Source organism: Palaemon carinicauda, chromosome 28 (genome assembly GCF_036898095.1).
Source record: "Palaemon carinicauda isolate YSFRI2023 chromosome 28, ASM3689809v2, whole genome shotgun sequence".
Lineage (NCBI taxonomy): Eukaryota > Metazoa > Arthropoda > Malacostraca > Decapoda > Palaemonidae > Palaemon > Palaemon carinicauda.
Window position 1 is genome coordinate 19891279 of NC_090752.1, and position 12533 is coordinate 19903811.

Genomic DNA, 12533 nt, shown 5'->3' on the forward strand with positions numbered 1-12533 from the left:
CTTAAGAGAAACTTTAAGGATATTCGCACTAGGAGTTAGAATTCTGGAGACCTAAAGGTTAATTCTCTGGGAATATCACTGAAGCCAAATATCCCTTACAAAGCTACCTATGGGAACCTTCCATCAGGACAACATGGCTTGAGCCCCCCAAAAATGCATTTATGGCGTGCGACAGCTGTCTCAAAATGGCCGCCTCCAGTGCCGGCTACGCTCCACCAAACATACTTAAATTATAAGAATTTAACTGAGAAGGGAGCCTTAAAATTATACACAGGAAAGATATAAATACTCAATTTGCCAGAGGATGAAAATGCTGGAGATTGCATGATGATATTCCGAAAAACAGTAACAACACCGAGAGAAACGTGGGAGCGCACTTAGCATAAATGCTACAGTTTAAAGGAATGATGGGCTGTAGTAGTACGGAGAGGAGCTCCACCTGATACCTTGATAACGGCTCCCTTTTTGCTCGCCACTCTTCCCCCTCAAAGAGTTAAATCTATTCAGGGTGAAGATTGCTATGTGTCTTATGAAAAAATACGTCCCCCTGATATTATGCGATATCCTTAAAGATATATTAAGATACTCACGCCAGGAGTTAGAATTCTAGAGACCTACGGTTAATTCTCTGGGAGTATCACTGTAGCAAATATCCCTTAGAAAGCTACCTAAAGGAACCTTCTATTGGGATGACATGGCCGAGCCCAAAAATTACTTCATTAAACTCTTACCGTCGTCAATTGTCCTGACTTACATTCGGAGGCTACCATTCAATATAGAACAATCAGCTTATTCCTGGCTAGCCTATCTATTACAAACCAAACCTTGGCATAGGCTACTACCGTGTACATCATAGGTATAGGCTAATACACTAAGCCTGGTCTTAAAGTGAACTTGGCACTTGATGTGGTGAAGGACGGATCTTCATTCGTAGTGGAGGTTGAGGGAAAGGCTGATTCCCGGGGTCTTTTTTATTTCTTACTACTAAAGGTGCTAGTACATGACAGGTACTCCAAACTGGTACCCTGTAATACAAAATCTTCATTTAGGACAACGATCCCATGTCAAACAACATGCAATTCGTAGCCGAGGCTATACTGTACTCCTACCTGACCTACTGGTTACGCTGCACATTTAGCATGGCAACTCAAGAATAAACACTTTCACAAATCTTGAAATAATATTGCACGTCTTAACTTACGGTTGATGGCACAATTCTAACCACATCCAAGCTCAGCATGAAGCAATTTCAATACTGGCAAAATTATTGTAACCTTACTTGATAATTCTGTTATTGTATCAAAAAAGATAATCACAATGGACAATATCAAGTGTTATTAAAACTCATATATTATAACTAAGACAAGTGCATATCTTTTACAAGGGAGAAAATACCAGTTTCACATAATAATATGGGAGGAACACTGATCATTATCAACTTGAAAAGTGCGCTCTGAGCTTATCTCGCATAGCTACACCCAAAGCTCACACAACTACGACTTTGTTTACCTTGTGCACTCAATCATGAACACTCGACCGCAGACACAACGACTCCTTTGTTACGCCTCTCGACACCTGTGCGTATGCACACCCAATCCTACACAATCTCAACCATGTGTGGCTAACATTACATTTTGATGAGATGAAAACCAATTGGTTTATTAAGTCCAATCTTCGTCAAGGGAATTGCCATTCATTTAAATGAAGCATTTCTGTCATTACCATATAATCTTCTGAGTGTAATATTTTCTTGTCTTAGTGTAAGGTTTTGTTCAGATTTAATATTTCGAGTCAAGTGATCATAATATTTTCTTATCTTAGCCTAAGTTCTGTTCACATTTAATATTTCGAGTGCTTATTTTGGTGTAAATTCTTTCAAAGTGTTGTAATTTTTCATAGAATACATATATTTTTTTAAAGTGTGTAATATTTTGATCACCAATGTTTCTTATATAGCTCTCTCGTATCCCTCTTAAAGAATCGAAGTAAGAGGTTGTTTTGAATAGTTCAAGTAATCAATAACTCAGTTTGTTTTGAGTGTACGTAAGAGACCTTTGGATATTCAGTGTTTTTATATATTGCTGACTGGGAATTATATAATTTTCTCAGAGCTCGGGTATTATTCAATTGTAACAGATTTATGTAAAGACAAACAGGTGATTTGGAACTCGGGAGGTTATGTAACTTGCCAGATATAAATATACACACACACATATATATATATATATATATATATATATATATATATATATATATATATATATATATATATATATATATATATATATTTGGGCTCAGCCATGTCATCCCTATGGAAGGCTCCTCTAGGTAGCCTTTCTAAGGGATATTTGCTACAGTGATACTCCCAGAGAAATAAACCAAAGGTTTCCAGAATTCTGACTCCTGGCGCGATTCATCCGTGATATAATTTCAAGGATGTCGCATAATATCAGGGGACATATTTTTTAGATACGACACATAGCAATCTTCACCCCGAATAGATTTAACTCTTTGAGGGGGAAGAGTGGCGAACGAAAGGGGAGCCGTTATCTAGTTACCAGGTGGACCCCCTCCCCGTACTACTACGGCTCACCATTCCTTTCGGAATATTATCATGCAATCTTCAGCATCTTCATCCTCTGGAAAGTTGAATATCTAATCTTTCCTGTGTATAATTTTAGGCTCCCGTCTCACAGTTAAATTCGTATAATTTGAGTGTGTTCCGGTTGAGTGTAGCTGACACCAGAGGCGGCCATTTTGAGACCGCTGTTGCTCATGATAAATACATTTTATTTAGTCAGTAATGCAACACTCCCAGTATTTAGCTATAATTTTTTTTTCTAGCTAAGTTAGGCAAATTATACTTAAGAAGATTTTGCACACTATTTAATTATTCCTCTTCCGATATGTTTCTTTACTTTTTGTATATGCCGGGGACCCCGGTGGCTTCAACCTTGGCCGCAGTCCCCACCGGAGTTAGGTTAGCCTAACTCGTTATGTATACGTTAGTAAAGTAATTCCCATTGTTTAACCTCATCGTATCATTCCCATTTAATTCGGATGGGGATATATATCCCTAGAATTTATGGATATGGTTCGATACTTTTCTCTTTTAGAGAAAAGAGGCTAAACCCTTTCTCCCTCCCTGAGCCGTCGCCATTACAAGCAGCAAACCCTATCTTTCATCAACACCGACAAGTAGTAAACTTCGGCTTGAGTTAGATAGTCTTACACCGTCTGTCTTCTTTGGTGTCGGATATCCCGGCTTGGAAGTAAGTTGGTAACTCAGGGTTTACTGTCTTGCAGCCGACAATGTCGCTGACAGAGGAATCTTTGTTGCTCTGCTGACCGTGACGTTGTCGGCACAGGAAGCCATGCTTCCTTAGTTTACAGCCAAAAGTAGGCGACACACCTGTTGCCACCTTTCTCCCCTGTAAACTATAAGACATGTCATACAGTCGACAATGTCCCCGACAGGGGAATCTTTGTTCCTCTGCCGCCCACGACGTCGTCGGCACTGGAAGCCATGCTTCCTTAGTTTACAGCTGAATGTAGGCGACATACCTGACGCCTTTCTCCCCTGTAAACTATAAGACCCTTTTCCCTCCCCCCTCTGTCCTTTAGTGTCAGCCTAGCCATCACAACATTCTTTTGCCGGTAGTCTGAGAGTCATCCCGGCTTGCCAGGTTCACTATGTTGCCGGCTGGGACCCTACCAGCGGCGGTTAGGTTGCCGCCTTGGCCACATCCTCCTTATGTCCTTCCAGGGGAAAGACTGAGCCGGCCCTGACGGCTGCCGGTGGGAAACACATTATACTTTTGAGAATTCTTCAGCCCTCTCTTGGCCTGCCATCCACAAACCTTGCAACTGACAGTACAGCCGGCGACAAAAGTTGTGGATGGATGGAAGCTAGATTCAGATGCATTCCTCCCCTTCCATTAAAACTCTCATTCTGGCAAGGAGACAGTAGGCAGCAGTAGACCCCCTACACTTCCATTTATTGTGCTAACCCTTAATAATAAGAGATCCTCCTTTCCTTTCTTTCTCTCTCTCTATCAGTTAGTGCCGCCAGGTACTAGCCTAACCCCGGTAGTATACCGGTAAAACTACATTATACAACAATACAGTAGTACAAGTATTTTAAACATACTCTGTGTATCCTATCATAGTCTATTGTTGGGACCGCATAACATGTTGAGGTTGAAGTAATCCCTCAACATCCTGATGAATCCTTTGATCATCGGAACACTTATAAACACCGTTCAGTATTAATATTCTATGGGTGGAGAAGTTAGTATAAATATTCACTAACTCCGGCTCTACGTACGGGAGTCGTTTCACCTTGTATTATCCCTTATAGGGAATTTAAATATTATTATTGATGGAGGTCTCAACGATTGCCTGGAGGGGAAGCACAGATATGCGTCTTTCCTATTTCCTTTCTAGCTTACTATCCTAAGCTATCAAATATAATAGTAAGTATTACTATTAAAAGTATGCATTTATACCAATGATATAAACAACAGTATATTCATTTCACCTTTTTTTCCTTTACAGGAGGAGCCAATGGTGACGGGAGCAGTTGTGTCCTGCAACCACAAGAGTAAGGACTTCTGTGGGCATACGATGTGCAGGTGTCATGCCCCCTGCTGCTCCAATTGCTTGACCTAGCTGACCAACGGCTTTGGAGAAGATATTCCTGCCACCTCGAAGGCAAGGGATACAGCAAGGGAAACCCTTCATAGGTGGGTAAGAGGGTTCCAGAAGAACTCTCGGGGACCTTACCAACCTAACGAATCTCTTAGGTGCCTTCTGTTCCCTAAGGCGCAATCCAGTGCGGAAGTGCCCCAGGAACAGGTCCAACCTCCCTTCATTCAAATGAAGGGACTTGAAGGCATGGACATCCATCAAGAACGGATGTCGGAGGTGTCCTCTGACACCGAACAGGACCTACTGCAAGAAGGCCCTGGAGAAGAAGTGGTTCAACCACCAACGTAGGAAGAAGGATCCATTTCAACGGTGACTGCGGACTCTCAGTTCACTGTGACGGCATATCAACCTATGCCGTCAACCTCTTCAGCCCCAACTACCCAATCGACTACACAGGTCGACAGGAGCGAAGCGCTCATAGAGTTGATTCAGCAGATGATAGCAGTGTTCCGGAAGGAACAAGAAGAGATAAAGCAAGATCTCAAAGAAATGAAGAGAGAGGTACAAGAAGGGAAACGCCCTGGCGCTTCCAGGGGCTCTGCTAAGCCCCGTAGAGTATCTGACCTCCCTCACTGGTACGAAACCAACCCCTGGAGGTATACGGAGCAGATGCCCATGATAAATGGGAAGCTTAATATCTCCGAGAAGTTGGGGGCCAAGCCTCTTGATCATCTTCAATTCTGGCCCAGCTTTTCAGCGTACCCAGATAGCTACGTGAGACTGTGAGATGAACCTGCATCCAGCGAGGAGACGGTACCTAAGGAAGTCATTGTCTTCGAACATGACAAGGCACAAGCCATCCTGATCAAGACCCTGGAACGAGCCTGATATACCAACTCCAAAGTCTCTGCATTGAGCAAGAAGCACCCAATCTTCATTGCTCCTTCCTCCAGAGCTTCCCCCTTTTTGGTGAAAGCCCTTGACTGTGTCCTGAGAGCAGTCAAAGAGGGCAAACCCTGCCCAGTTCTACAGGAATGTAAACCATTATCTCTAGCCATGCTCACCTGCGAGGAGAAGTGGAAAGAGGTACATCTAACCTTCTCCGTCTCAAAGCTGGATCCAGAGATAGCAGGCCAGCAGTTTCATGAGAACCTTCCAAAGTTGCCAGACCATCTTTTGAGAATGGAACAGGAGATGAAAGAAAGACTTGCCGCTTCCTTGTCTCATTAGAACTGACTGGAAATGTGTGCAGGCCTAACTAATGCCCCAGACATGTACATGGTCTTAGCTAAATCCCACATGGGTACCCTTGTGAAGGACTTTTATGCCTTTATCAGGTCAAGGAGGACCTGTAGAGAGCATGTGTTTGCCACAGCAACGGTAAAACATGAACCCAGAAAGCTGATCTCATCATGCATTTTGGGCAGACACCTTTTCCCACAAGATTTGGTCCAAGAAGTCATTGCCAAACCCACCACGGAGAATAGAAACCTTCTCCAAAAGTGGGGTATGTCTTCAAAAAGGAAATCTTCCTCAGACAGTGGTACCAAGCCTAAGAACAGAAAGGCAAAGAGACCACGTAGACCTGCACAACTTCCAGCCGTGACCATGGCCACAGTGCCTCAAATGTTAGCCCAGCTGCAAACCACCTCCCGGATGGTCCCTCAGCAGCTGGTGGCTCAGTCACCTGTCTCTAACCCAGGTTTTGAGAGGCACACGACCACCTTTCGGCCCTACAAAAGTAAGGGCCCAAAAAGAGGATGACGCGGTCCCAGAAGCAAGTCCTCAGGAACCTCTAAACAATGAGATGTTCCAGGTAAGAGGCAGACTTTTCCACTCTTGAGATCGTTGGACCTTTGATCCCTGAGCCCACAGCCAAATCACGAATGGACTTGGTTGGAAATGTAACAAAAAACCACCCCCTTTTCCAGAATTCTTCCAACACTCCACCCCCTTGTTGGAAGAATATACCTCAGAAATCTTGAACAAGAAGGTAATAAGAAAAGTGAAGTCCATCAAATTCCAAGGAAGGCTGCTTTGTGTTCCCAAGAAAGACTTGAACAAACTCAGAGTCATTCTAGACTTGTCTCCACTCAACAAGTTCATCGAGAACAACAAGTTCCGGTTGCTTACATTGCAACACTTAAGGACCCTTCTACCAAAAGGGGCGTACACAGTCTCAATAGACCTGGCAGATGCTTACTGTCACCTACCAGTCAGTCGCCCCCTTTACTCCTCACCTAATTGTCTTGGTGGGATATAATCAGAGACTTCTCATTGAAATATGTTTAATCTTGCTAAGTCTACATTACAGTGAGAATATGTAAACAAAACTCATACAAAAAACAAAAATGAGCATCGCTCTCAAAAAGATTGAATCCTACTGCAATACAAAAGTAAGAAGAATCACATCCTAATTTTAGGACAATTATTGAATGATTAAATCCTTCATAACACACGCTACTACACTTATGAACTATGTTGATACCATTGCAACACTTAAGGACCCTTCTACCAAAAGGGGCGTACACAGTCTCAATAGACCTGGCAGATGCTTACTGTCACCTACCAGTCAGTCGGCCCCTTTACTCCTCACCTACTTGTCTTGGTGGGATATAATCAGAGACTTCTCATTGAAATATGTTTAATCTTGCTAAGTCTACATTACAGTGAGAATATGTAAACAAAACTCATACAAAAAACAAAAATGAGCATCGCTCTCAAAAAGATCGAATCCTACTGCAATACAAAAGTAAGAAGAATCACATCCTAATTTTAGGACAATTATTGAATGATTAAATCCTTCATAACACACGCTACTACACTTATGAACTATGTTGATACCTGTTCTATCAATGCAATACTGTGTAACATTACTCTTAATACCCGTAGCGCATATAATATTACAGTACAAAATACATAGTAGTCTCCTCCCCCTTAACTTGACATTGTACCTAACTACAAATCTAATCTCTCAGGGGGCTTCCCTCTATTCATCCTATAGGGAAGTACTCTAACTTCACCCTGTACTGGTACATAAATAGATTCTGAATCTACATCTGATGTTTGAGCACCTTGGTTAATATTTGATTTAACTACCTCTGAAAATTTCTAATCTCTAACATTCACATGATCTACAGCATTTTTGTATAACAGCTGTGATTGATCAACATGAAGTTTTACAATATTTCTACCAACTTGAACATCATAATGTAAATTTCCTATCTTTTTTACAATTTCCCTGGTACCCACTTTTCTGGAGTATTATATGATCTTACCATGACATTAGAACAAGGAGAAAAATGTCTTACTTTTGGGACACTTTCTAATTGCTTATACCCATTTTCTTCTAAATCACTTCGCAAACTTGGATACAACAAATCTAATTTACAACTAATCCTCCTCCCAATCAACAAATTTGATGGTGTCACAATTGTTGTGCTGTGTGGTGTTGTTCTATAAGGCAATAAAAACTTAATCACACCTCTCAACCTCTCCATTCGTAGAAGGGGGATATGTTCCTGAAAATGTATGTTTAATACCATTTACTTCACAAATATCTTTTTTGTGTGCGGGGCATGTCGTCCTGATGGAAGGGTTCCTTTAGGTAGCCTTCTAAGGGATATTTACTACAGTGATACTCCCAGAGAAATAAACCGAAGGTCTCCAGGATTCTAACTCCTGGCGCGAGTATTCAATTAAGGATATCACATAATATCACCGGACGTATTCTTTAGATACGACACAAAGCAATCTTCACCCCGAATAGATTTAACTCTTTGATGTAAGGGGGAAGAGTGGCAAAAGAGGGAGTTGCCATTCTAGGTACCCGGTGGACCTCCTATCCATACTACTAGCGCGCGCCATTCCTTTTCTTGTAGCGCTTTAAGCTAGGTGTTCTCCCACGTTAACCCAGTGTTTTGTTACAAGTTATTGGAATAATTATTTTGTAGTCTCCAGCATCTTCATCTTCTGGAAAGTTGAGTATTAATTCTTTCCTATCTATAATTTTAGGCTCCCTTTTCACAGTTAAATTCCAATAATTTAAGTGTGTTTGGTTGAGTGTTGCCGAGAACCGGAGGTAGCCATTTTACGACTGCAGTCGTCCGTTACAATTTCATTTTATTCAGTCAGTAAGGCGACAACTCCTGGTATAAAGCTATAATGTTAGCTATTTAGGTAAATCATTCAAGTGGTGATTTTGCATACATGAATATTATTCCTCTTCCTATTATGTAACTTTACTTATCGTATGAGCAGGGAACCCGGGTGGGGAGCCTACTAGAGCTAGGCTACTCTCGGTTATATATATGTTAGTAAAGTATATCCCCACGTCTAGTCTCAACCTATCGTTCCTTCACGATTCGGATGAGAATTTACATTCTCTAGAATCGATAGATAAGTTACATTATTCATTCTCTCTCAGAGAAAAGAGGCGAAACCCTTCCTCCCTCCCTGAGTGCCGCTGTCGCTACAGGCGGCAACCACTGTCTTTCTTCATCGCCGTCGAGTAGAACAGAGTTCTTGCCCCCTCCTGCTTTGATTTAGATAGTAACTAACTCAGGGTGTCCTTGTCTGGCCACCGATGATGTCGTCAGCAAAGGAACCATGCTTCCTCTGTCGCCGACGATGTCGTCAGCACAGGAAGCCATGGTTCCTCAGTTCACTGTTGAAGGTAGGTGGCATATCTGCCGCCACCTCTCCTTTCAATGAACTATAAGACCCTTTACCCTTCCCCTTCTGTCCTTTAGTGACGTCATAGCCGTCACAAAACTCCTTCACCGATATTCTGACAGTCATCCTGGCTTGCTAGGGTGATTGCGTTACCGGCTGGTACCCTGCCGGTAGCAGTTAGTTCAGCCGTCTCACCCACCTTCCCCCTTACTTCCTTCCTTCACAGGAAGTGAATATTATTGGGGGGGAAATTGAAACGGCTCCTGACGGATGCCGGTGGGAAACCTAACATACTTTGGAAAGTCCTCAGCCCTCTCTTGGACTGCCAACCACATTTATTGCCGCTGACGGCATAGGCGGCGACAGGCCTTTTCTGGATAGATGGAAGCCAGAATCAGACAGATTCTTACCCATTCCATTGGAACTCTGATTGTGGCAAGGAGACAGCTTCCTAATGTAGGACATTTTTTACCTTTATCTAATGTCATGGTAAGATCGTACAACACTCCAGAGAAGTGGGTACCAGGAGAGATTGTAAGAGATAGGAAATTTACATTATGATGTTCATGTTGGTGATAATGTTGTAAAATGTCATGTTGATCAATTACAGCCATTAACAAGAAATACAGTAGCGCATGTGAATGTTAGAGATGAGAAACTTAAAGAATTAGTTAGATCAAATGAGTTAAATATTAACCAAGATGCTCCAACATTAAATGTAGATTCAGAACCAATTCATGTACCAGTAAAAGATGAGGTTAAAGTGCTTCCTAATAGGATTAATAGAGGAAAGCCCCCTGAGAGATTAGATTTATAAAGATTTTTATAATGTCAAGTTAAGGGGGAGGAGACTGTTATGTATTATTGTAATAATGTACTGTTTTATTTCAAGTGTTACATGTATAGCACAACATTGCATCATATTGCATGAATAAAACATGTTATGCTTTGTATATAAGTGAAATGATTTATTTTGATATTAGGATTCAAACATTTATTAATTACCTCAAAGATAGGATGTGATTCTTTATAGTTTTGTACTGCAGTAGGATTTAAGTCTTTTGAGAGCGATGCTCTTTTGTTGTTTGGCAATGTTTTGGTTTTGTCAGATTGTGTATGACGCTCCACACACACACACTTAGGAGTTGGCTGTCATAGAGCAATGTAGTCACAAGATTTGTTAAAGTGTATTTTAAGAATACCAACGTATCATTAAATCCCACCAAGAAAAATTGACGACCACAGTTGGGATCATTACTAACAATTCTTCATCTATTGCAGGTAACAATATGTTTGTTATGTAGACATCCTATCATCATATTAATTATAAATAATAGTGATTACTATTGTTAATAAAAATGTATGCCTTTATATCACTGATATAAAAAACATGATACTCATTGAGCCCTTTTCCTTTACAGGAGGAGCCGATGGAGGAGTGTGCAGCATTGTTCTGCAACCACAAGGGCAAAGACTTTTGAGGACACACGATGTGCAAGACTCATGCCTCCTGCTGGATCGTGTCGGGAGTCCTTAAGTATTGGGACCTGAAGGGTTGCCCCACCTGCTCAACCATGCTGGCCAACGGCTCCGGAGAAGCCCCCCCCCCCCCCCCCCCCCCAATGAACATAGAGACTAAGGATACAGCGAGGGAGACCCTTCGCAAATGGGTAAGAGGGTTCCAAAAGAACTCTCCGGGACCGTACTTAGCAAATGACTCCCTAAGGTGCCTACCGTTCCCCAAGGCTCTATCAAACTTGGTAGTGCCCCAGGAACAGGTCCAGACTCCTCTCATACAACTGAAGATCGACGCGGACATAAATAAGGCACTGAAAGGCAAGGACATCCACCAGGAAAGGATGTCAGAAGTGTCCACTGACACGGAGCAGGACCTACTACAGGGAGGCCTTCGAGAAGACATGGAATATCCACAAGCGGAGGAAGAAGGATACATTTTAACGGCAACCGAAGACCTTCAGTTCGCCATGACGGCATACCAATCTATGCCGTCAACCTCTTTAGCCCCAACTCCTCAACAAGTTGCACAGGTCGACAAGAGCGAAGCGATCCTCACGTTAATTCAACGGATGATGGAATTTTTCCAAAAGCAACAAGAGACGATAAGGTAGTCAATCATGCAGCAGTAGATACTGCTGCAGGAAAGGGCGGACCACCCTGGACCTACCAGGGGATCCACTAAGAAGCCCCTTAGAGTGTTGGATCTCCCTCACTGCTCCGAAACCAATCCCTGGAGGTAATGAATGAGAAATCATTAGTCTCGGAGAAGTTGGGGGCCAAACTGATTGAAGATCTTGAGTTCTGGCATAACTCTTCAGCTTACCCAGACTGTTACGTAAGACTGCGGGATGAACATGCAGCCCGAGAGGAAACGTTACCCAAAGAGGTCATTGTCTTCCAGCATGACAAGGCGCAAGCCATTCTCCTGAAAACCTTGAAAGTAGCTGGGCACACCAACTCCAAAATCTCAGCACTGAACAATAGACACCCCACCTTTCTTGCTCCTTCCTCCATCTCTTTCACCTTTTCGGAGAAAGCACTAGACTTTGCTGAAAAGGCAGTCGACGAGGGAAAACCCTGCCCAACCCTAGTGGAATGCAAACCATTCTCTCTAACACTGCCTACTTGCGAGGAGAAGTGGAAGGATGTCCACCTAACCTTCTCCATCTCTAAGTTGGATCCAGAAATAGCAGGCCAGCGGTTCAATGAGAACCTTCCAAAGTTGCCAGACCATCTTCTGAGTAGGGAACAGGAGACGAAGGAGAGACTTTCTCATCAGAACTGCCTGGAAAGGAGTGCAGGTCTACATAACGCCCTTTAAATGTTCATATTCCCTTGTGAAAGACATATGCTTTCCTCAGAGCAAGGAGAGCCTGTAGAGAGTTCGTTTTGGCCTCAGCGACCGTAAGACACGAACACAGGAAGCTGATTACCTCGAGCATCTAGGGTAAAGATCTTTTCCCACAGGAACTGGTCCAAGACATCTTAGCCAGCACAGCCACGGAGAACAGGAACCTTCTCAAAAAGTGGGGCATGAACTCAAAGAGGAAATCTTTCTCGGACGGAGGTCCCCAGCCTAAGAATAAAAAGGCAATGAGACCACGCAGGCCTGCACAACTTACTGCCGTGACCATGACCACGATGCCTCAGACCACCTTCCAGATTGGTCTCTCAACAACAGGTAGGCCAGT